The 24,153-nt window shown below is 42.2% G+C and overlaps 1 protein-coding gene across 7 annotated transcripts in view; it reads left to right on the top strand.

The window, feature by feature from the left end:
* Nucleotides 1-11,460: 11,460 nt before the first annotated feature.
* The window catches only part of NCOA2 (nuclear receptor coactivator 2), a 279,465-nt gene continuing 266,772 nt past the window's right edge, over nucleotides 11,461-24,153 (top strand). For 4 of the 7 annotated variants that reach the window (XM_028500696.2, XM_007128947.4, XM_055091268.1 and 1 more), the window contains exon 1: nucleotides 11,462-11,928. The gene's annotated coding sequence lies outside the window, so the exon portion shown is untranslated. Of the gene's footprint in view, nucleotides 11,929-12,072; nucleotides 12,295-24,153 lie in introns of those variants that run through there. The other 3 variants (XM_055091266.1, XM_055091267.1, XM_007128948.4) reach the window with 2 other exon arrangements.

The raw sequence follows: 24,153 nt of genomic DNA on the forward strand, positions 1-24,153 counted from the left end.
CGTTCTCAACCTTGCCTGCACTTGAGAATCACCTGGGGGCTCCTAATTTATTTTTACTGGGATGGGTATGTGATTTTCTTCTTCAACCAGGATTAACAACTTCTGCCTTGGATGAATAGGTTAAAACAAGTGTGTTTTCCTAAGGAAATTTTTGTTGTAAAATAAGTCCAGTTGGGAAATGAAAAGATTTGACCTTCGCGAAAGAAATTTTATTTGGTGTTATTTGGTGCTGGCAGGGGAAGTATTCTTTTGGAAAAGACCACTGAAATTAAACAGCTAACAGTTCTCATTCATTTCTTTATTCATTTGTTCTTCATTCATTAAAAACCTGCACTGTGCCAGACACTAGAGATTTACATATACTCCTTGTTTTCAAGGGGCTTACAATCTAGTAGTAGGAAAAAAAGTACTCCAGTAAATATGAAGTGCCATCTGTGCTGTGATAGAGACATGCACAGGCTTCCTCTGAATAAGGAATATGTTAAAATCGAATTTCAAGCACATTAATAGAATATATTTTATTGCATTATATCTAAACCAAGTTTAAAAATATAATAATTCTTGTTTAATTAGAAGTTATAAGTGAAATGTAGATGAACACCACAGTTGTATCAATAGCATGTGGAAAGTTGTTTGAAATTGAGGTCAAATTTGAGGGTACCTTGAAATGACAAATAAAGACTGGTTAAACATTGGTGTTAAAGAGGAAAACTCATTTTGAGAGATTTTGCTTAAATCATTCAGAATTGGAGGAAAAGATAGTTACAGAGTTAGATTAAAAGTAAATAAGCAATAACAATTATACGAGAAAGGGCCAATGGGACAAAGAGTAGAATAGAAACAATTTGTAGGGAAGGGAAAAGAGCAGGAAAAAAGAAAGCAAAAGAATGTCTCATGAAGACAGCATAATCATTCCAAAATAGAGTTCAAGTGTATTTAAGAATATCACAAGTTAATGGTATATTAAAGGGAAGAAAAGAAAAACCCCAACAAATTTAAAGAAAACAGAGTAGTATGTATAATAGCACAGTACTGGAAAATACATGCTATTACAAAAAATTTGTTTACTATTTATTTAAAATATGCTATATAAAATATATCATTTTGGTTCATTTAAAAACATTATTTTAGGAGGGAGCAGACTGAAAATAAAACTTCTTAAAGAATTGCAAAAATGTCCCTACTTAAAATTTAGCATATGAAAAACCTAGTAAAAATCAAGGGAAAGCCAACAGTGAAATCAAGCCAAATGCACTGGGAGAATTTGCTCAGTAAAAAATCTGGGTATCTTGTTCTTTATAAAATCCTACAAAATTCCACCATACTATAAAGAAATCTTGAAATTACTCCTGTGGGGATCCAAAACTTCTCAGCTTGGCACTAACAACCCATTATATACACTGATGGAAAGCATACTGCATATAGCACTCAATTTATTACTACAGATGTACCTCATTGCTGATAGTATGTTTATAACCAATAGTAATTAATGAGTAAGACTTTTTTTTCATTTTAGGTTATTAAAACTACTACATTGTTAATAGAGTCGTAGATTTTTGGTCACAAAAGAAAGTTGAGTAAGACTGTCGTAACTGCTGTTTCAGTGCTATGCCTATTCTTTTACAAAATATTGCAGAGATAGTGTTCCTTAGCAAAGTAGTCCATGATGGTAGTTTTTTTTGTTTTGTTTTGGTGAATTTTTTTTTTAACATCTTTATTGGAGTATAATTGCTTTACAATGTTGTGTTAGTTTCTGCTGTATAACAAAGTGAATTAGCTATACATATACATATATCCCCATATCCCCTCCCTCTTGCATCTCCCTCCCACCCTCCCTGTCCCACCCCTCTAGGTGGTCACAAAGCACAGATGATGGTAGTTTTGACAGAAGTTCGGCATGCAGGGAAAGCACATCCCTATCCAGAGTGTCCATTCCATTAAAAACAAAACGCTGCCCTCCCATTGATGGAAGTAATCCAATGTAATCAACCTGCCACCAGAGAGCTGACTGATCCCCTGGGAATGGTGCCATTTGGGGGACTCAGTGTTAGTCTCTGCTGCTGACTGATTGGGCACTCAGTGGTGGCCACAGCCAGGTCGGCCTTGGTGAATGGAGGTCTGTGTTGCCACCATGACTACATTGTTCATGAGACCATGGGGCGATGACAAGAGTCTCTGGGGAAAGAGCTGGACTGGTAGCCACAGAACAGGCTGTCCTATCCACCATCATGGTATTACACACAGCATTGCTTCTGATCAAGGAACTCACTTCATGGCAAATGAATTGGGGCAGTGGTCCACCCTCATAGATTTTCGTGTTCTCCAACCATCCCAAAGCAGTTAGTTTGATAGAATAGTAGAAAACTATTTTATGTGTCAAGTGGTCTAGGCTATTATGCCCAAGTGTCTGGCCAAACACCAGTCTAGATGTTGCTGTGAAAGTATTTTTTTAGATGTCATTAACATCTAATTAACATGTTAATTAACATTAAAATGTGATTTAAATCAGTAGACTTTGAGTAAAGTAGATTACTGTCCATAATGTAGATGGTCCACATCTAATCAGTTGAAGGCATTAAGAGAAAAGACTGAGCTTCCCACGAAGGAAGGAGCTGTCTCCAGGCTGCCGTCAGTCCCAAGTCTGAGATGTCAACTCCTGCTGGAGTTTCCAGCCTGCTGGCCTGCCCTGCAAATTTTGGATTTGCCAGCACCCATAATTGCATGAGCCAATTCCTTGAAATCTCTCTCTCTCTCTCTCTCTCTCAATATTTCCTGTTGGGGGATTGCAATCATACATGGTATCATAAAGAAGAAGTATATTACAAATATCTATGAAGATGGGATTTAAAATGCAACCCCATTATTCTAGACTAAAGCCTCTGTTCCATTTGGTAAAATTGGGTTCGTTGTTACAATGCCACCATAAACTGAGACTGAGTCCTTGCGGTTAAGATGATACATCAAAATTACTTGTAGATAAAATATACTTTGGTCTCAGAGTTATAATTTGCAGAAAGGTATACAGGTAGTGGTGGGGTGGCACTTGTCTTCTAACCAGTGCTCTGCAAAGTCAAGGCCATGTGGATGATAGAGGTACTAGCCTTCTGGTTGTGATCACCCAACACTCCTACCCAGTATTGCTTTGTTATAATAAGGAAATATTTTAACCTTGACTGCTGGAACAAATTCCTGTCTAATTTACGTTCTGCATTCTGCAACCCCTCTGTTCACTGATTTCACTTAATTTTTATAAAACAAATATTTATCATATTCGAATGGTTTTCTTAGCCACATTCAATCATTCATTCAACAGGTATTTATTAAGTGCCAGTATGAGGCACATCACTTGTAAATTCCATTAAGATAAGGCTGTTCCCTGGCTTGTTCAGTACTTGGTCTCCAGTACTGAGAATAATGCTTTGCACAGAATAGGAACTCAATAACTTTGTGTTGAATTAATAAATGGAAAGAAGCATATCCAATACCCCTGGTAATAATTTGTACATTATCTCCAGCATTTCGTGTCCAAAGGTTGTTAACACACGCTTCTTAGTTGTGAACATAAGTCCTTTAATAACTATTAGCTATGGCAAAATGGCTTTTTTTTTTTTTAAATGATGTTTTTGTGAAAGGCTTTGAAGTCTCAGATGAAAAGTACAGGCAGTCCTCATGGATTTATTTCAAAAGTTTAGTTGTTCACTGATTGGTTGTGAGGCAGAACATATTTTTCTATGGAAACAAGATTTTGCAAGGGGTTTAGATTCTCAGAGCTGCCCTGCTAAAACCTGTGAAATCCAAAATAGCACCATAGTAGTAATAGAACATAACCATCATGTGTGTGTTTCTGTGGAAAACTGGAACTTAATCTGCTGCATTTGGAAAGGGACTCTGTTAAGCGTGTCTAGATTCAAATGGTGAGCCTTGGGGTTATGTGGTTACAGTGCAGAAGAGTCTTCAAACTCAACTGTGTTTGGTGTTTTATCTTAGGGATGGCAGCAGGGGTTCAAACAAACAGCAAAACTCTTGAGAGGCAGAGGACTTAAATACGAGGAAATGGTGATGTTGTAAATGAAACCACTAGTACGCAGGGGAAAGAAAAAGCTGTCTCTGCAGCTCATAGTAGAGAGAGGGAGGAGGAAACATGAGTTGGAAAACCTCTAGGCAGAGGCAAAAAGAGAAGAGAGTGCCAGTCAAGTAAAAACCTTGCCAGTCTTAGGTGGTTCGTTGGCCATGTATAAATCAGGGATTGAGTGTATTAGAAAGTATCCAGGATTAGTAGTTTATTTTAAAACTTAGTCTAGGGCTTCCCTGGTGGCGCAGCGGTTGAGACTCCGGCTGCCGATGCAGGGGACGCGGGTTCGTGCCCCGGTCCGGGAGGATCCCACGTGCCGCAGAGCGGCTGGGCCCGTGAGCCATGGCCGCTGAGCCTGCGCGTCTGGAGCCTGTGCTCCGCAACGGGAGAGGGCATAACAGGGAGAGGCCTGCGAACCAAAACAAAAAAAAAACAAAAAAAAACCCAACTTAGTCTAAAAGAAATACAGGATCTAAGTACTAGCTTTCCTTATTTTGTAACAAAAGAATGTGCTTAAGTAGAATTTATATCATAGAAGGAATTTTTTAAGTTGTTTTTATTAAATACTGAATATATACAAAACAATATTTCTAACATGTATGACAGATATAAAGAATAATAAATATCCACATGCCTGCCACTCAGTGTAAGAACTAGGACATTAATCATCTAAAAGGGTTTGAGGATGGGGCAAGAGAACACCTGCAATCTTTCAGGTAGTTGTGTGTCTGAAACTTCATAATCATCTTGGGGAAAACCTAAAAACAAAATAAAACAAGCCAGGAGCCTAGGCATTTCATCAAGGATGTAAAAAACTGACATTCATAAATAATAGGCTAATTAAAATATAACATTGATTGACCCTGTAAATGTTTTGAATAAAAACAGAGTTTTATATTTTAAAGCCCAAGAAATATTGCTAGAATGAGGGCTCTGTGGTTAGGAGGACTATTTGTCAAGTGGTCCACATTTATAGAAGCCTGTTTCAAAAGAAGCAAGAAGATGGTTCTCCTAAGGAAGAAGGGCTGTTATTCAGATGCACTCTTTTTCACGAAGATATTTTTTCTGTCCTAGCTAAAATGGAACACAGTCATTCCCCTTCACACCCAGGATTTTATAAAAGTCTTGCATTTTAACCAAAGGCATCTTTTTTCCTCTGAGTGAGCTTTAGCTCCCTGATACAGTATTTCCAAACTGCCTGGGATCTTAAAAAGTCCTCAAGTAGGAAACTGAGTCCTTGATAACACGTCCAGAACATTTTCATGAGAACATTCTGGAGATGGATAGTGGTTGCACAGCAGTGTGCGTGTACTTAATGCCACTGAATTGTACACTTAAAAATGGTTAAAATGGCAATTTTTAGGTTATATATATTTCGCCACAATACAAAGATGCCACCAACCAACCAACCAACCAACCAAGCAACCAACTAACCAAGTGTTTAAGTCAGCCTGTTTATGGGCTTAGATTCTGATCTAGAACCTACTTCTTATTCTAAGACTCCTCTCAGCCTACCTGCATGAACCTTTATGTTAAGTGAGATGAGATCAATAGCTGACCAACTCTTAACTTATTAGAGTACATTTAATTTTTATTAGTTTCTATTTTTAATAGACATCTTTATTTTCGAGTTAGTAAAGGTAAACATAAGAGAAAGGAGAATTGTAGAAAAAATGTCAATACTTTGTTTTAATAAACACATTAATTTTTTAAAAATTATTTATTTATTTGGCTGTGTCGGGTTTTAGTCGCGGCGCGCAGGCCATTCGTTGTGGCACGCGGGCTTCTCTCTAGTTGTGGCCCTTGGGCTCCAGAGCACGCAGGCTCAGTGGTGGCAGCACGTGGGCTTAGTTGCCCCACAGCATATGCGACCTTAGTTCCCTGACCAGGGATCAAACCCGTGTCCCCTGCATTGGAAGGTGGATTCTTAACTGCTGGACCACCAAGTCCCCTGTCAACACTTCTTAAATTGTTATATTTGTACATATATGTGTATATATGCATGTTGTTTTACTATTATTTATACTTTTACTAAAACTAAATAAACTTTATTGGCGCCTGTACCTACTTATGCGAAGTAAAGTAACATTTTAGGAAGTTGTGCTAAAATCTGTGTGGGATATTAAGAAATCTAAAATATGATCCCTGTCTTTAAGGCACTAGCAGTTGAGTTAGGGAAACATCAGTAAATGCATACAACAATAACACCTTTTTAATTGAAGTCTAATATATATAGGTAGGTACTCAGGTCATGTTTATACCTTGAATGAGCTGTGCACACAATGTTTCATGAAATGAACACGTCCAAGTAACCTCCACTCAGATTAGGAATAGGATATTCTCAACATCTCCAAATCTCCCTCAGGTGCTCTCCCAGGCACCACCTACTCCAAAAAAGGTAACGACTGTCCTGGTATTTATCACTATAGATTAGTTTTATCCATCTTCCATCTTATGTAATGACATTATACAGTAGTATTCTTTTATATAAAGCTCCTTTTACTCAAGATTATTTTTATATGATTTATCCACTTTATTGCATGGAGCTATAGTGTGTTCATTTTAATTTCAATATAGTATTCCATTGAGCAAAAACACTGTAATTTATTCGTTCTTCAGTCAATGAATTCTATTGGATATATACTTAGGAGTGGAATTATTGGGTCATAAAGCAGAAATGCTCAGCTTTAATGGATATTGCCAAAAAGCTTTTCAATTTACATTTCAAGTTTTCATTTTCTGTTTCTAATATAAAAAAATACAACTGTATTTTGTATATTAACCTTCCATTCCAGAGATCTTCTAAAATTTAATTCTAATCATTTGTTGCTTCTTTTGGATTTTCTACATAAACGTTCATGCCATCTGCAAATAATGACAGTTTTATTTCTTCCTTAGTGATAGTTATATCATTTTTTTCTTCATTGCATTGACTAGAATCTCCTGTACAATATTGAATACAGATGGTAATAGTGGACATTTTATTTCCAATTCTCTTTCCCAATCTCTAGGAGCAGGTGTAAATGTTTCACCATTGAGTATGACATTTGTTATAGGCTTTTTGTACACACCGTTCATTGTATTGAGGAACTTCTCTTTTTTTTTTAAATAAACTTTGTTTTTTAAAATTTATTTATTATTTATTTAATTTATTTTGCTTTTTTTGGCTGCATTGGGTCTTCGTTGCTGCGTGCGGGCTTTCTCTAGTTGCGGCGAGTGGGGGCTACTCTTCATTGCAGTGTGTGGGCTTCTCATTGCCATGGCTTCTCTTGTTGTGGAGCATGGGCTCTAGACGCACAGGCTCAGTAGTTGTGGCACACGGGCTCAGTAGTTGTGGCTCACGGGCTCTAGAGCACAGGCTCAGTAGTTGTGGTGCATGGGCTTAATTGCTCCGTGGCATGTGGTATCTTCCCAGACCAGGGCTCGAACCTGTGTCCCCTGCATTGGCAGGCAGATTCTTAACCACTGCGCCACAAGGGAAGCCCAGGAACTTCTCTTTTATTCCATTAAAAAAAAATGCCAATAGTAATTTGGTTAAATATATTCCTAAGTATTTGATGTTTTTTATGTTTTGTAAATGACATTTTAAAAAATGTCATTTTCCAGTTGTTTCTTCCTAGTATATAGAAATATAATTTCTGACTGTTGACCTTGTATCTTGTGATCTTACATTCATTTTAATAGTTTTTAGGCTCTTTTGAATCTTTTATGTATACACTCACATCATCAATGAATAAAGATGGTTTTACTTCTTTCCTTTTCATTTTCTTACCTTATTGCACAGGATAGAATTTGCAGAGAGGCTAAATAACTTGCCGAAGTTCACACAGTAAGAGCCAAGATTGAAACTCATGTCAGTCTGTTTCCAGAACACCCTGGAATAAGTGAGGGTGTATTAAGTATTTTGTTGCTGTTACTGCTAGAAAAAGCAGTTAGGGTCCTACTGAAGATGGTCTTGAATATAAGGTAAAGGATTTGAATTGCATTCTCTAGGCAATTAAGGATTATTAAGAGTTTTCAAGTGGGAAAGAAATAGAATAGAAGTGGGAATATTAATCTTGTGACAGTGTGTAGTATGGTTTGAATGGAACCCCTCATTCATTGATTTATTCATTTCACAATCATTTATTGAGCTTGCATTATGTTCTAGGAGTTGTTATAGGTACTAAGGAAATAAGGATGAAGACAATGTGTTGCTTAGAGTAGTAGAGATTTTCAGTGATGGAGAAAAGAATTTTAGCAGAATCTGTTAGCCATGCTGCAAAGGCAGCTCTATGATCTTGCATAAATTAACTTCTCTGAACCTCATTTTTTTTCATCTGTAAAATGAGAATAATAATACATATAATGCCTACTTTGATTAGAAATAAAAATATATGTAGTACACTTGACCTATATCAGACACATTTATGGTAGCTATAATATTTAAGGGATTTGGAGAGAGCAGACAATAAGAATGAAACATTTGGTCAAACAGTTGTTTTTTTCAGTAATCAAATTGTCAAACAAATGTCTTAACTGATTCCCCCCATCCAGTGATTACATTTTTAATAGAATGAACGATAATTTTTTTGTTTTTATAACTTGAAAGGAACACCGAAATAAAGATAACTGTGCTATGCGTGGATCTAATCAACGTAATAATATTCCATTAGTATAAAGAACTTAAGAGTTAACAAAGCACATTTATTTATACCATTTTGAGTCTTGCAACAATTATACAGATGAGCAAACTGAGATATTTAGTCACATATTAAGTAGCAAAGCGCAGTTCATATGTTTGCCTATCTTTTCTAGCTCTTCTTACCACACTGTTATCTCTCATTATATCATGAAGCATGCTAGTAGTAATAATTTAAAAAATCATATTGAATCTTCCATTTTTATATAGTTTATGTATGAAGAAAGTAACTTGAAGTTGAACGAGGAAGAGAAGGCAGACAAAATAGAATTTCTTGTCCTACAGTATTCACATTGTTCCAATTTTCTTAGGTGTGTTATTAACTATATAAATTATCATTTTTCTTTACTACTTTAAGTTGCATTTGTGATTTGGCTGACATTTCTTTTTGGTTTTTGTCTACTTGCCTCATCCATCCATGGTGTGTCGTTTCTGCTTCTACTAAATTTCAATAATTTCCTCCCCTTTACGATTTGTACCCACATTTTTTTCCTTATTGGGTTGTTCTCTGTTGATAATATATCCAGTTCCTATATCTTTGCTTTTATTTATTTTTCTTTGACTGAATAATTAAGCCAACTTATTTACTTTTCTTCCTTTTCATTTTACATTATCACATGATAATTCACCAATCCTTACGGCTGGTTTTCCTAAACAATTATTCTGAGGTCTTACAGAAATCTAAATTCTTTCAAAATACTGAAAACATTTTTTATAAATATGTTTTAAGAGCAAGGTATTGGAGGGTGAGTTGGGGAAACGAACATGAAGACCGATTGGATACTGTTGTTTACATTTTACAGATTCACATAAACAGCAAACATTATATAAGATCTTGTTAGGAGCTATAGCATGTAAAAACAAGAACAAGACATGGTTCCGGGCCCTGAATTGCTTACGATCTAGTGAAAGAGAAAGACAATATATAAACAACTCCAGTGCAAGACAGAATATTGTTATAACTACAGCATGAAGTGTTGAGGGAGACCAGAGGCTGTAGAAGAGAGCAGAAGTTATAGGATTCCCCAAGGCTTGAGGCAACTGATTAGCAGCTGGAGGCAACTCATGCTAAGCTGTCAGATTTTTTTGTTTGTTTATTTTTATAGACACAGTCATGTATCTTGAGTAAGTTTTATTGAGTAACATAGAAATGCAATGGGAGTCATTAATTTGCACAGATATCATGGGTGGTTCTTGAAAGTGTGAAATCTGTTGCAGAGTATTGATGAACTCTGGACTTCTGCCAAAAGAGGAGTAGAAAGCCAGAAGGAGAATCTTTTCTTTATCACAACTCAGAGTTGGGGGTGATGACAGGAAAGGAAATTGGAGTCCAGCAATGCGACAGACCTCAGGCGACTACTACCTCATTGTAGGAATACTATGGATGAGGATTTGTGGAAGAAAACAGGTCATTAAAAAACCCTCCATTTCCCATTTCTTCCCCAGTTTTTTGGAGAGCTTTGGGTTTTCAGGAAACCTTATTCTGTTATGCCATGTAATTAAAATAATCTACAAAAATTTATTAAATTAATACATGGTGAATGCAAACATTTCAAACACTATAGTGTACAAAATAAAAGTGGAAGTACTACTCCATTACACACCCACTCATACTCCCCAGTGCTAACAATTTGTTATAGCCTTCCAAACACTTTCTATCCATAGTCACGCATACACACGTTTTTTTCTTTCCCGAAAAAAAATTGGTGGTACTCCCACAAATTTGAGGTTGAAGACACCATTAAAAGTGTGGACTCTGGAGTCTGCCAGAACTGGGCTCAAATCTTCTCCAGCTTCCCAGCTGTATGACCCTAGGCAAATTACTTTACTTCTTTAAGCTTCATTTTTTTTGTGAAGGCTAAAAATGGTAATTACTTTGTAAGGCTTGATAATCAAAATGTATAAATCACTTAGCATAGTGCCAGACGCATAGTAAGTGTTCAGTAAACACTATTATTGTCTATGGCAAGTGACCTTTCTCATTTTAAGACTAAAAATAAGGACATTTGTTGAACAAATGTTGCTCATTTCTTCGGACGAAATGTATCTGGGTTGTGAAGAACTTGCTTTTCCAAAGCATAAAACTGATCCAAGTAACCTTTATGAGCCTTCTCTTCGAATTTTCAGTGCAACTCTCCTGCATCCCCCCAACATCACTTTCTGTCTAGAAAGTGGACTTTCCACTAAAAAACTTTTGTGACTCATGTCGTGACAAGAATGCTCAACCAGGTCAGGCTTTACACTGTGTGTCCTTTTGCTTTATCATGCAATGGCTGGGTGGCACCCTTTTAAGCTCGCCTCGCCTCGCACGGTCGCGCCCCTCCATCCCCTCTTCAGATGCGGCTGCAACTGGAGAAGCCTATCGTCTTAGGAGCCGAGGTTGAATTGATGGACGACGGGCGCCTCCAGGGCGCAGCAGCAGACGCAGGCGTGCGAGGTGCGCTCTAGGGGTGCAGGCTGCTGGCCGAGGGGCCCGGACGGAGTGCGGGCGGGAGGTTCTTCCCGGGGCTAACCTGGCACTGGGCTCTGTCCGACCTTCGTGCGGGGGTAACTGCCCCGCCGTCTGCAGCCCCGGCCTGTCCCATCCACTCGTTCTTTTTGGCACTGCCCTTTGCCCTCCCATGGAGTCATCTGTTTACTCTCCCTTCACTTCCAGTCACCCATAGGTCACCCTCCCTCTACCACAGTCACCCATTTTGTCCCCTCTCCTTTCTCTCCTCACTCTTCACCTCTCCCCAGGTCGCCTTCTTAGAGGACTCCGCCGACGGAGATGCTGCGGACCCCGCGGCCAGGGTCTGCTCCCCGTAGAACCCTCCGTCCACCTTTGCCCCTTCCCCGGGGGCGCGGGACGCAAGTTTCCGCTCCGTCCTTTCCCCAGTGACAGGACTTGGCTGCGGCCACGGCCAGGGAGGCGGGGGGAGGGACTGCCTGGCTCCCGAGCCCCCTCCCCTGATCGCGAGCTCTGCGCGGTCTGTGTCTCTCTCGGCAAGTGCGGAGACGCGGAGCAGGAGGAGGAGGAGGAGGAGGGAGTTGGGGGAGGATCTCCATTGAAATAAACAACCAGGCAGCAGTTATTAACACGGGAACATGGCGGCCGCAGCCTCAGCCACAGCTTCGGCGGCGAAGGTCAGCGCCGACGGCAGCCGGCACCTGACGGCGTGACCGACCCGAGCCGGTAACCGCGCCTTCCCTGGGGGCCGCGAGGGCGGGCGGGAGGCGGGCGGCGGGCGGGGGGCGCCGCGTCCCCACCCCCGGCCGCGTCTGCCCTTCCTGCGCCGAGCCGGGCAGAGCCGCGCGCCGCCGAGAGGGCTGTTTTGTGTGCGGCGACCGCTGCCCCGGTGCGCGGAAAACGCGAGTTGCATCCCGGAGGCGCCGCGAGGCTGGGGAGTTGGGGCTTGGGGGGTGGGGAGGGCGGGAAGCGGCAGGGAGACGCGGAGTCCCTGGGAGAGAAAGGAGGCGCTCCAGCGCTTTGCCGGAGCTCGGGAGACGAGTCCCGGAGCGCGAGGCGGGCGGAGGCTGCAGCCCGCGGCGCCGGCGAGAGGTGAGAGCCGAGGCGCGGCGGGGAGGCCGGGGGCGCGGGCGCGGCCCCCGCCCGAGGAGCGAGGCGCCCGCCGCCCTGCCCGGTGCGGGTCGGCGAGGAGCGCGTCTCCTGTGCCCTCGGGGGACGCGAGGCAGGGACGGAAAGGTGAAGCCGGAGAAGGTGCATTCTTTCATGGAAACGCGGAGCGACTGCTGCGCAGGGTGGGAGCCGGGCGAGGGGAGGCAGGACTTGGGAAGTGCTCGGGGGTGTGTGAAGGTGAAGCGCCGTGTCGGGGGGGCGGCCGGCTGGGTGAGACGCCGGGAGGAGGGGATTCGCGGCCCGGCAGCCGGGCCGGGCCCGTGTCAGCGCCGGGGGTGGGGGGCGAGGGGCGCCGCGCGCCGCGGGCGGACGGGAAGGAGCTGTGGCGGGCGGGGCGGGCGGCGCGCTCCGGCCGAGCAGGCCGGGCCGCGGTGGGGGCGGGGAGCCGGGGGCCGGACCGCGGCGGCGCCGAGCCCGGCTCGCCCCTGACTTAACTTTCTGGGTGCGGGCGTGTGTGCAGGAGGCGCGCAGGGGCCGGGGCTGGGGGCGGGAGGCGGTCCGGGAGGTTCCGGGTTGGCTCGCCAGCGCCCCCTTTTCTCTCCCCCATCTCCCCGCCCCTGAAGGGACAGGCCCTCAGGGCCCCCAGGCGGGAAGCGGGAGGGGCCCTCCCGGCCGGCTCGCGACGGTCACGCCCCGGGCCCGGGGACACTTCTCTCTCGGGCCCCCGGGGGCTGCTGGGGGAGGGGGTCAGGGTCTTCTCTGCGCGCAGGAGCTCCCCGGCCCCCGCCCCTCCGGGGAGTCCCGGAGGCGCCTTTTCCGAGATCGGGGGTGGGTCGGTCCCTGGTTAACTGGTCCCTCCCTCTTCCCCCTCCCCCTAGTGGTTTCCGGGGCCTGCGGGACCGAGGGGCGGGAATCGGGGATCCGAGCGCCCTGCCCCGGCCCGGAGCTGGACCGGGCCTAACGCCGTCCGGGTCTGTCACTGGTAGGGGAAACTTTCCTAAACCGGGGACCGAGCCTGAACGCCCTCCTCCGCCACCCCGTCCTCTAATCCCACTCCCACTCCACCTCTCCAACGCCTTCCCCTCCCACCGACCCGAATCTCGCTGCGTGTGACTGATGGGACAGTGAGCCAATCGAAGGCAGGGAACTGACCTGCCGGGTGTCGCTAAGCCAATCGCGGGGGCTAGAGGAAGGGAGGGGGCGGGGCTTCTTCCGGACCAGTTAGAGAGGAGTTGCGCGCGGGGCGGGGGAGTCATGGAGACGCCAAGAGCTCTCCACTCTTGCACATCCGTGGTCACCCGCTCCTAGATCTGTGGGGTAGCGTCACTTACGGGGGCTCTGACCGGGGGAGGCAACGTAGTTTGCACGAGATACTGTATATCTCTGGTGCCACCAGAGACGTTGTCTTAGACACGACGAAGTCTAAAAGGCACTTAAGATGTGGCAGTAACTGTCCGAGGCCCGTTTCTAAAATGGCATATATTGTAGTGATCGCGTTCTGGACCTCAGCGCTCGGTTTACGTGCTGAGGATCATAGGAGTTAAATGTTTATATCAGTTTCACTCAGCTACTCCAGCGTGGGGACAATGAGATTTGAAAGGGTTCTCTGAAAACGAAGGCATCGGGAAGAACTCATGTCAGTTGATTATTGGGAGTGTAAAGCATTGTTTGTAATGGCTTCACTGGTTCCTTGATTAATTAGAGCGCCAGTTTCCAAAGTACTCTTGGAAGTTCGGTGTTTGGGATGACATTTTAAAAAAAAGTTGTGGTTTATGGTATGCATTTTTTGTTTTCTGGTTTTTTGCTCTTTCTTAAGTAAACAAAATGAAGTTAGGAACCAAAGCATCACTGTTTGAAACCTAAAGCGTTGGTATTTAAGGAACAAGCTGGTCAAAGAATATTTGTCTACAGAAAGAAAGTGAGTAAAATATAGTTTGTCAGATTACTCCCACACAAAAGATTCTAAAAATAAATTATTTTAGTTTGCTTAAACACTACTGAATGGTACAGTGTGTGGGTACTTTTTTGGTTTTTGCAAGGTTAGGAGACATCTTTGGTTATTTTGCACTGTTTGTTGGCTACAGTCTAGTGACTTCCTCAACTCTTGACTTTTCAGAATAGGGAGGATAGGTCTTCGGTTCTCTGTAAAGATCACAGGTTGCTCTGCAGGAATAGCAGTGTTTTAAAAAGACAGCAGCTGCTGCTGCGATGCTGTGTGTGTGTGTGTGTGTGTGTGTGTGTGTGTGTGTGTGTGTGTGTGCGCGCGCGCGCGTGTGTGCTCCTGTTCTTTGTTGGGGAGGTTAGTGCACATTGACAGCAGCAAGGCTCCTTTTTCCAACTGGAATTTGTAGAATCTATGGGAGTTCAAAGAATGAATAATATTAGCTTGAGAATACATCTGTTCATTTTGTGATGAGTATCCCATGAATTTAATCTTGGGAGGGATTTGTTTTGTTTTGTTTTTTGAGGCATTTTATGTGCATGATACTTATGTATACTGGTTTCTTGAGCTTTTAGTAATACTGGGTTACTAAGAAAGAATTGAGGGGTCTATAGTTTTAGGGAACAGTATTTACCATGAATTCCCAATCCAGTATAATTGTAAGTGTTCATATAGACAAAAATTAATTGCATTTTGCTCTAGCCCTTGAGGTGTTATTTTTAATGATAAAATAGTAAAAACAGTGAAGATAAAACATTTAGCTGCTAGAAGTAGGGAGTATTATAAATTAAACAACGTTCAAAATTTGACAACATTCAAAACTGCCCTGTCATTAGTTAATTTAGCTACTGAAGGCCACTCTGACATGTGTCTTTTGTATGCTCGAGAGCAACACATTATTTTACTCCTTCTCTACAATAATCCTTGAGAATGTTCTCAGATTCTTGGTGGCAGTGAGTAGCAAGTCCCCTAATGCCTGCTAGGGGGAAAAAACCTCTCAAGCATATGGAGACATCTAGAAAAAGATGTGCATCGTCAGCTGTGATTCCATTGTGTGCTCTCAGACTGGATCTGAGCCTTCGTCCTCCAGGGAATTTCAGTCTTAACAGAGGAGTTTTAGATGTCAGGATACTGAAGCAGAGGTTAGAAAAGAGCTTACCAATTATGAATTCAATATTTTTTAGATAGTTTAGCTCTGATTTTAACCCTTCGTTGGTTAAATATAATTTACATGACCTTTGCTCAGTGTTAGAGATGCATTTTACTAGAAACCTAAAATGTAAAGATCAGAGGGGAACTTGGGCTGCGGTGTGAGCGCATAAAGGGGCAGTGCTCCTTGGTTGGCTTTATCTTTAGTTGTATCTTATTAAAGCTTTGCAAGCCTCAGAAGCAAGGACCTATGAACAGTGCTTTCATTACACACCCTATATTTAAGGATTCAGTACCTTAGCTGTTTCAAATCACATCAGGTTGAAATGTGACCCATAAGTTGACAGCTTGGATTTCTTAGGAAAAATCGTTTGTGTTGAATTGAGTTTAAAAGGGATGCTTTTAAGCAGCTATTAGGATGTTGGGTACCAAAACAAAGGGGGGGCTCTTTAAACAATTTTTCTAGAAGATTAGTTTTCTGAAATGCACAGTGTGTCCTCATTTGATATTTTGACCATTATTATGTCATTGAAATTATTATATAAAAATGAAATTATTATATAAAAATGCATAATTAATGCTTCACTATTTTTATAGCAGAACTGCTATTTAAGAAATTGTTAGCTTTTCAGTGTTTTGTGTTTATAGTTTTGTTTGGTAATTTATGTTATTACATGCTCCATCAATTTTAAATTAAGAGAATAGGAGGGAGAAAATAAGTCAGTTGCTTTAAGGTGTTGGTCTTTTATTGCAGTAAATCATAAAATGAGCAGCGAATCAGGATCTTTCCCCCAATGAAATAATCAGACTATGTTTACATAGTAATAATGAAAACCATTTAAGGGAAACAGAACAAACCCCTTACTCAGTTTTTTAATACACTTTTGTATTGCAGGCTAATTTTACCTCTATGCCTTGTTTTCTAAATAAAAAAGATTTTGGCATTTGTGTTTATTTCCTTTTTTGTTTTTTACAGGCTTGTAGAAGGGTTTATGAATTGTTAACTGTAGAAAGAATATTATGTCATATGACTCTTTAAAGTGTATTAAAAGTAATGTCTGGAAAAGCCGTACAATACGGTTTTAGTGTCATAGGCCCTCAGTTCAGACAGTATAAAGAAAACACATACTTTATGGATTCTAGATACTAATTTCTGAACAGAGGTGAGAATGTGACTTTTGTGGATATTTTCGAAGCGTATGTAGTTTTCCTAGCTGTTACAAAACTGAGGCGAGGGTGATTATGAAAAAGTGGAAATCTTAAAGGTTGTGCTAGGAAGGTATCTGAAATTAAACGACTACATGGTCTGCAGTTAAATCATAATCCTCCTGGCTCTTAGCGCAAAGGTTTTATGTGTTTATCCTATGAAATGTTCATCAGTGACCACATTTCTGGCTTCCAGTGGCTGTGATGACATAATGCAATTGTGGAAACATTGACTCTAGGACACTTTTCAGTTGTTTCTCTAGTTGGAAATTTCTAGAGAAGAATTAAATAAGCAGCGAACCTATGGCAGTGTTTGACTTACCTGCTTTTGAGGCTTTTGGACATAGAATCTTAATTTTAAGAAAGTAAGAGAGGAGAGCTACTTATAGGTAGACATTATTAGCAGTAATTAAATAGTTATTAATACTTAAAGGTTCTGAAAGAAAAAACAATTTTTACTTTGGGTGTCAATTGATAGATGCATGGAGAATTGAAGTTAGCATGTTAATTCTGTCAGAATTTGTGTTTTTAGGCAGCCAATTGTGAACTGTTAAGAGTTCCTGATGGAGTTCCCCATGGCCAGGTTAACTCTCATTTTGGGCTTTTTAGATCTTGTTTTTGCATCCTTGCCTCATTTAACCATTGTTTCATTTGTTTGTTCAGTTATTTGTTGAGTTTTGAGTGTCTCCGCTTTGGCAGTTTACTTTTATAGTATAAACCATCCATTGCAAATCCCGTGATTAAAGGGGGAACACACAGTGGGTGATGATTGTTTTTGGTGGGGGAGGGGTGGAAAGGGATGTGTCCACCTTAATTTTCAATTTGCTTTCATACTAAAGATCTTTTCTTTTAATGTGTTAATTTTAATTATATAAGCTAGATAATTCTGCTTTGATTTGGGTTTGGGTTTTTTCCCCCCCTGAAAATAGGATTGTAATGTTTATAATAAAAAGGTTGTTAAACGTCCCCCTGACTGATTAGCTTATGATTAAATAGATTTCGTTTAATGAAGGTATGAATATTTATAATTAGTTTTGTTTTTATTTCCCCTGAAATCATGTTATGTGTGGTCCGGGTGGCAACCTATCGTTGGGTGAAGGTGACAGGGCAGTCAGTGACCTCTGATTTCTATGGATTGTCTGTGCCTTGTTGCTGCTTTTGAGGCTAACATATCCTGGGCCTTACCACTGTAGGTTTGTAAAGGATGGAAAACTCCCTTGCACAGCCATTCACAGGTATTCTGCTGTGGCTGTCAGTTTTTCTAGACGTAACTCATTCTTGCTCTTGACTAAAATGTCTGCATTGGGAGAACAGCAACAGAACAACTGAAATGATAAGAGCAGCCGTCACTGAGTGCCAACAGCCTATTAGGGGCTCTTTGAGGCATGCTCCATTCCCTCATTCTTGCCACAATCCTGTGAAGTAGAGGTTACCTTCATTTTCCAGGAGGAGCTGAAGCCCAAAGGGGATTAAGTCGTGCCTCTGAGCAAAACTTCGGGGGAAAAAATTAACCTTGACCAATGAGTGGCGAGACAAATCATAAGTATCAGAGGGAATGGTGAGTCTGAGAATGTCTCCCTGGTCGGGATCTGATAAAGCAAATGTTTGCAGGTCGTTAGAAGGCTCTCAGTCTGGTTGTTTGGTTTTTAAAAAGGATGAATCGGTTTGAATAGCTCCAGTCCTTCAAATTCTGTAGGCCTGTGTCTCCCAAACCCTTGCCTCAAGGCAAGCCTATACCTGGACAGTCGATACTTATCTTAAGATCTATAAGCAGTCTCCAGATCTTTTAGTCATCGGCCCAGAATTTAACAGTTCCTAAATTGCAGGATTCTTTCTTGTCTTTTAATTTTCAAAAAGTAAGAATGATAATGGATGAAGTCAAAACAGGTAACCTTTACTGAGTGCTCACTCAAAATCTGGTGCCGGGCTAATAAGGTGCCCTTGCTATACACTCCTGTCTGGGTCTCACTGTAAGGCAGTGAGGGAGGCGCTCTTGTTGTCATTCCTCTTTCACAGTTCAGGAAGTGGAGGCGCAGAGCTGTCACATAACTTGCCAAAGGTCACACAGCCCGAGTGCTGGACAGGAATTTGCATCCAGGCCAACGTTGCCCCTTAGCCCTGCCTTCCTAACTTGTGTTCTTGTTAGATGGTCGGTCGGCCGTACTTCCTCGCAGCCTCATGTGGATGTGTCCCATCCAGTGCTTTGTGGAGATAACACAGATCTGTCATTCTCCACTAGGGAGAGGGAAAGGGAAAAGGGGTAGGAGTGTATTTTGAAAAAGCACATTCAAGTTGCCTATTGTTTCTCACAATCAGAAGCTCAGAAAATAAGCTTGAGAAAACTCCATTGTGGGTGAGAGGTAGAAAAGAGATGGAGAGAGCCCTCTAGATAGAGGTTTAGGACCAATGAAGCACTGGTATAGATATTCGGCTTCTCGTTCCTTTAATGTATATTTAATTCTAGCACGTTTAACCGTTAGGTGGTAATTGTGTGATGTATGTTTTGCAGGTTTTTTTTGCAACCCGTGTAGCATGGGTGAGTCGGTGTTGAGATATTGTAGTCCCCAAAGGAGGCTGGTAATATATTCAGTCATCTGACTTCTGCTCTGCTATTTGTGGAATTCTTCTGTCTGCTCAGTTGTTTGCAGGGAGCGGGGAGAGCTTTCAGGGAACTCTTTCACCTGTGCACGTGTGGGGGTCACCAGTGCACTGCTTTTAGTGTTCCAGCTGCCGGGTCTGGAGCCCTGTTGTCAGAGATGAAAATATAAGGCATGGTATTTTCTGTTATTCATTTAGTGGGTCCACAGGAAATGTGATCCCACATCTTCCAAGGCTTGCAGGGTGTGAGGGGGTTCTGGGAGTTCCTGTTGTTGCTGACTGATTTCTGTCCCTGCAAAAGCACCCGTCTCAATGAGGATGGTCTTTTCTGGCAGATTGTTCCCACTTACCAAATCAGCTCAGGAATCAAAGACGAAATGACTTGCCTTACCTTACCACCTTGGGTGGTACAGTAGCATTTGTAGGAATATTTAATATTAATTTAGCTTAACACTTCTAATTCTCTTGTTAATATGCTTAATAATGAAAAGCTTTCCAGTTATTGTCAAAATGTAAATTGAACATTGAATTGCATATTTTAGAGGAACCTACAGCTTTCCTTGAGTCATTTCTAGAGTCAAACTAAATGGAAAAATTTAGATAGTTACTTGGATAACATTTTTAAACATACATTTTTAATGTGCTTGTATGCATATATTTAAAAATAGATTTTTTTTCATAAATATGTTTGTTAGGTAATCACCTCTGGTTATTGTTGGAACATAGGTGGCGAATTCTTTCACAGGTATTTTTGATTCCTAGATAAGGAATATGGAAGTTCCTGACTAAAAAAAATCTCCGTGTCAGAAGTGTATGAATTTCTACCAATTTAACATAACAGCATTTCTTGACATTACAGAAGCTGGTTGTGATAGTTAGGGAGCTGGGCAGTGGGGGCCTGCGGGTCCTGGAGGCGATTCTGTGTCCTGTACCTGCTACCTTGTGCCTGCGGCCTGTTGTGGACATCGGGTCTGGTGTGCTGTGCTTGGAGACCGGGCCTTCGAAGTGAGGATGGAGTGATAAATAATAGCACAACTTTGGACGGCCTCAGTTGGGTATAAATCTTTGTAGACTTTTCTCTGCCTCCTTTTATCCTTCTTCCCTGGCTTTCTCGGTTGTTGTTGCTGGGTTGTTTCCCGCCCCCCCAAAGTTGAAGATGGAAGATGGGTGGCAGTGAAGCAACACAATCAAGATTATGGGGGAGTGTGTTACTGTCATTAGTTTTTCGTTAAGTATTTCGTGTCTGATCATGATCTGCAGTTTTCCTCTTTATCTAACAGATTTGCTCTGCTCACAGCACTTGGTGAAGAAGCTGGCTATTTGTTAAGGAAGCCGTTAGGTTGAGGACAGATCATGTAACAGGCTGGCGCAGTAACTGGCTGATTTGTTGTTGGAAGTTAGTTGCTGCACAAGGTTGTGGTCCAGCTGACCAGAGGTACTGAGCCTCTGTTGTCTAATAGTATTGAGGATTACGTTCCCTAGCTTTGGTGTATTCTGTTTCTTCCCTGTTTAAGGATATTGTTACAGACTCTATCATGTTAGATGTCTTGAAAGTGTTCATTAGATTCAAGTGGTCAAAATGGTTATAAGTTGGAAATACTAAGATGATTTAAGATGGGTGAAAATTTTAACCAATTCCTAAAGCCTTAGTAATGCCCACCTCTTTGGAGTTTCTGGTAGTGTACTGTGTTTTCACTTTCTGTATTTCTGTCTTGAGACTCGTGTAGTGTTCTTTTTTTTTTGTGGTATGCGGGCCTCTCACTGCTGTGGCCTCTCCTGTTGTGGAGCACAGGCTCCGGACGCGCAGGCTCAGCGGCCATGGCTCACGGGCCCAGCCGCTCCGCGGCATGTGGGATCTTCCCAGACCGGGGCACGAACCCGTGTCCCCCGCACTGGCAGGCGGACTCTCAACCACTGTGCCACCAGGGAAGCCCTCGTGTAGTGTTCTTATTGCTGTTTTAAGTAAGATGTATGAATATTTTGATTCCTTAAGATTTTTCTGTAAAAGTGTGGTATAGAAATATTTATTCCATTAAGAAATGTCATTTTATTGTATTCTAGCACCACCAGAGTCTTTTCTAAATAAACAGATAGTAAGTATAAGTAAAATCTAGTTGGAACATAGGTGGGACTGGAAGTTATATAAAGATCTATTTATGCTGTACTACCTTGTATTTTAAACAAGAGGTGTGTACAGTTAAGAATTTTAATAAATTAAAGGCTTTAAGCTGTTAAGTATAGCACAAGAAAATGACATGATATTCACTGTGTCCTGAACATATTGACAGTGACATCTGACAGCGACAAAAGTCAACAGAATGCCTGGACATTGAAGGACATTAGAAAACAAAACTGGAGCGTTTGACTTCTCTGGGTAAAGGGCACTCACATCGTAACAGCAGCAGTCTTGTAATCATTGATGACCTCATCGTGATAGTAAATATCTCACTTTGAGAAAAAGCATTCAGGAGAAAAGAGAGTCAGGAGACGAGGGAAGCCCAGGTTTGCTGGCTCGAGGTGAGTGAAGGCTGGGGCAGGATGGAGCTGGACTGGGCGCATATGGCCTGGGCCTGTGTGCGGTGCAGGCCGCAGGGCCAGCTGGGACCCCTGTAGGAGAGGTCCTCGGCTGCTCCCTGCCTCTTCTCACGGTCACTGGAGGCAGGCCCGGACCCTGTGGTGGGGAGAGAAGGGAGAGCCTGTGGTAGGTAGAGCTGGTCCCAGGGCATTGAGGCCCCAGAAGCTCTCCTTCACGGTAGTTGTCTGCATCCTGATCTCGCACCAGGAGCCGGCCAGCTCCCGTGTGTAGAGTCTTCTGATGAACTGCATCCTTAATTCTGGACCAGGTCGGTGGTTCTGATGGCCCGCTCCCTTCAGGCACCACGGAGCCCCGCAGCCCTTCCACCCCAGTGCTCTGTATTACCAGACTGAGCATCTGGGGGATTCTCTTCCCCCTTTCAGGTGAGAAGTGAGGGGACTCCTTCACCCAATAGCAGGTAAAGACCAGGTAGGGCAAGCGAAGGCCTTCTGGGGCTTGTGACTTTCAGAGGCCGAGCTCCTTGCCTTCACCTGGCCTGACCCTCAGATGAGTGAGGGAAGCCAGTGCCTTTGCACCGAGGGATAGAGAGGGGTTTCCTGGTTATGGAGGCCCTCTTCATTCCCTACTCAAGAAATTTCCCAGTGAGGTTCAGGTGTCTCTAGCAGCCTCATCCCAGGTTTTCTGGGCCTGCCTCAGTGGTTCATAGATGTTTACTCTCTTGGAGAAAGGGATTGAGTGTATAATGAGGAAAAAGAAAAGGAAAGGCGTTCAGAAAGAAACTGGGGGCGACCCATAGAGGAGTTGCTGCATTGAGTCCAGGCTAAAGAGGTTAGGACCATGCAGAATGAAAATATCAATGCAAAAGAGTAGCCTTGCTTGAAATCTGTAAATTAATGAAATCTGTAAATTAATAGAGTAAATCCAGAGTAGCAAATACATGCCCCTGTAGCTTGAAAGATTTTTAAGGATGGACTATTATATTAGTTTATCAGCTTGATCAAGCCAAGTAGTCAACTTACAGTACTTGTTACTTTAAGTGGAATAGGCAACTTACACAGACTTTTTGAGGTAGGTTTAAATGAATAAACGGAGGGCCATAACATGTTAGTAAAACACATTACAAGTTTTGATACACATTGTTTGGAGTTTAACATCAAGGAGAAAAACCATCCAATAAACTGCTTTGACAAATCTGGCATTAAAATTTCTGTTGTGTTCTATAAATATGCTTAAAATGATTATACGCACTAGCTTATCGTCTGAATGATACAGGTACAACAGGGAATGGTACCTGTTTTCTTATGGGTTTGCTAAAATTGGAGGAAATAGTAAGGATGGAGTCTATATGTCTGTGTGTGTGTATATGTATACACATATATGTATTTTTAAAAATAAATTTGTTTTATTTATTTATCTTTGGCTGCATTGGGTCTTCATTGAGGTGCGCGGGCTTCTCATTGTGGTGGCTTCTCTTGTTGCGGAGCACGGGCTCTAGGCACTCGGGCTTCAGTAGCTGTGGCACGCGGGCTCAGTAGTTGTGGCACACGGGCTCTAGAGCACAGGCTCAGCAGTTGTGGTGCATGGGGTTAGCTGCTCCGCGGCGTGTGGGATCTTCCTGGACCAGGGCTCGAACCCGTGTCCCCTGCATTGGCAGGCGGATTCTTAACCACTGTGCCACCAGGGAAGACCCATATATGTATTTTTTCATTCATTTTCCCTCTCCTCCCAAATAGTATACAGAACAGCTTAAAGTCCTTCCTTTTTAAACTGTATTTTGGGCTGACTTAAATTCTCCTTCTGTACTGTAAGTCATTAATAGACTGATCTTTCCAAAATATCCCTTTTATAATAATATAAGTCCCCCCACTCACTACAGAATGACATTCCCAGACGCTTACTAGATGGGTCTGCTACAAAGCCGTTTCCCCCATTTCTACTCTTTGCATGAGCCTTTGTACCTGTTAGTCTGTTATTCCTGGCCTGCTGTGAACATGTGTTGACCACACAAGCTCATGCTCTTTGATTTGCCTAGAGAAAACTAATGAGTTAGTCTAAAATTTAAGAAGCAGTTCTTTGATAATAAAACTCAATTTGCTGGGGGTTCATAGTATTGATCTCAGTTAACATTAAAGTGTACAATCAAAACAAAAAGAGAGATGAAATCCAACAATATCCAAAGGTTATTAGTTGCTTATTACATTGATTACAGATTTTACAAAAAAATTTTCTGTAGAACAAGAAGGAAGTCCACTTACCTTCGAATCATGAAACAATAAAGACTTACATTTTTGGCGTTGTTGCCTCAGTAAAACTGAATATTTTCTGCGCCCAGGCTTACTAACTTTTCCCCTGCAGAACATTTTGACACTGTACTGGCAAGAGGGATTAATAATCTCGGTTTATAGCAGAA

This window comes from Physeter macrocephalus, chromosome 15 (genome assembly GCF_002837175.3).
Source record: "Physeter macrocephalus isolate SW-GA chromosome 15, ASM283717v5, whole genome shotgun sequence".
NCBI lineage: Eukaryota > Metazoa > Chordata > Mammalia > Artiodactyla > Physeteridae > Physeter > Physeter macrocephalus.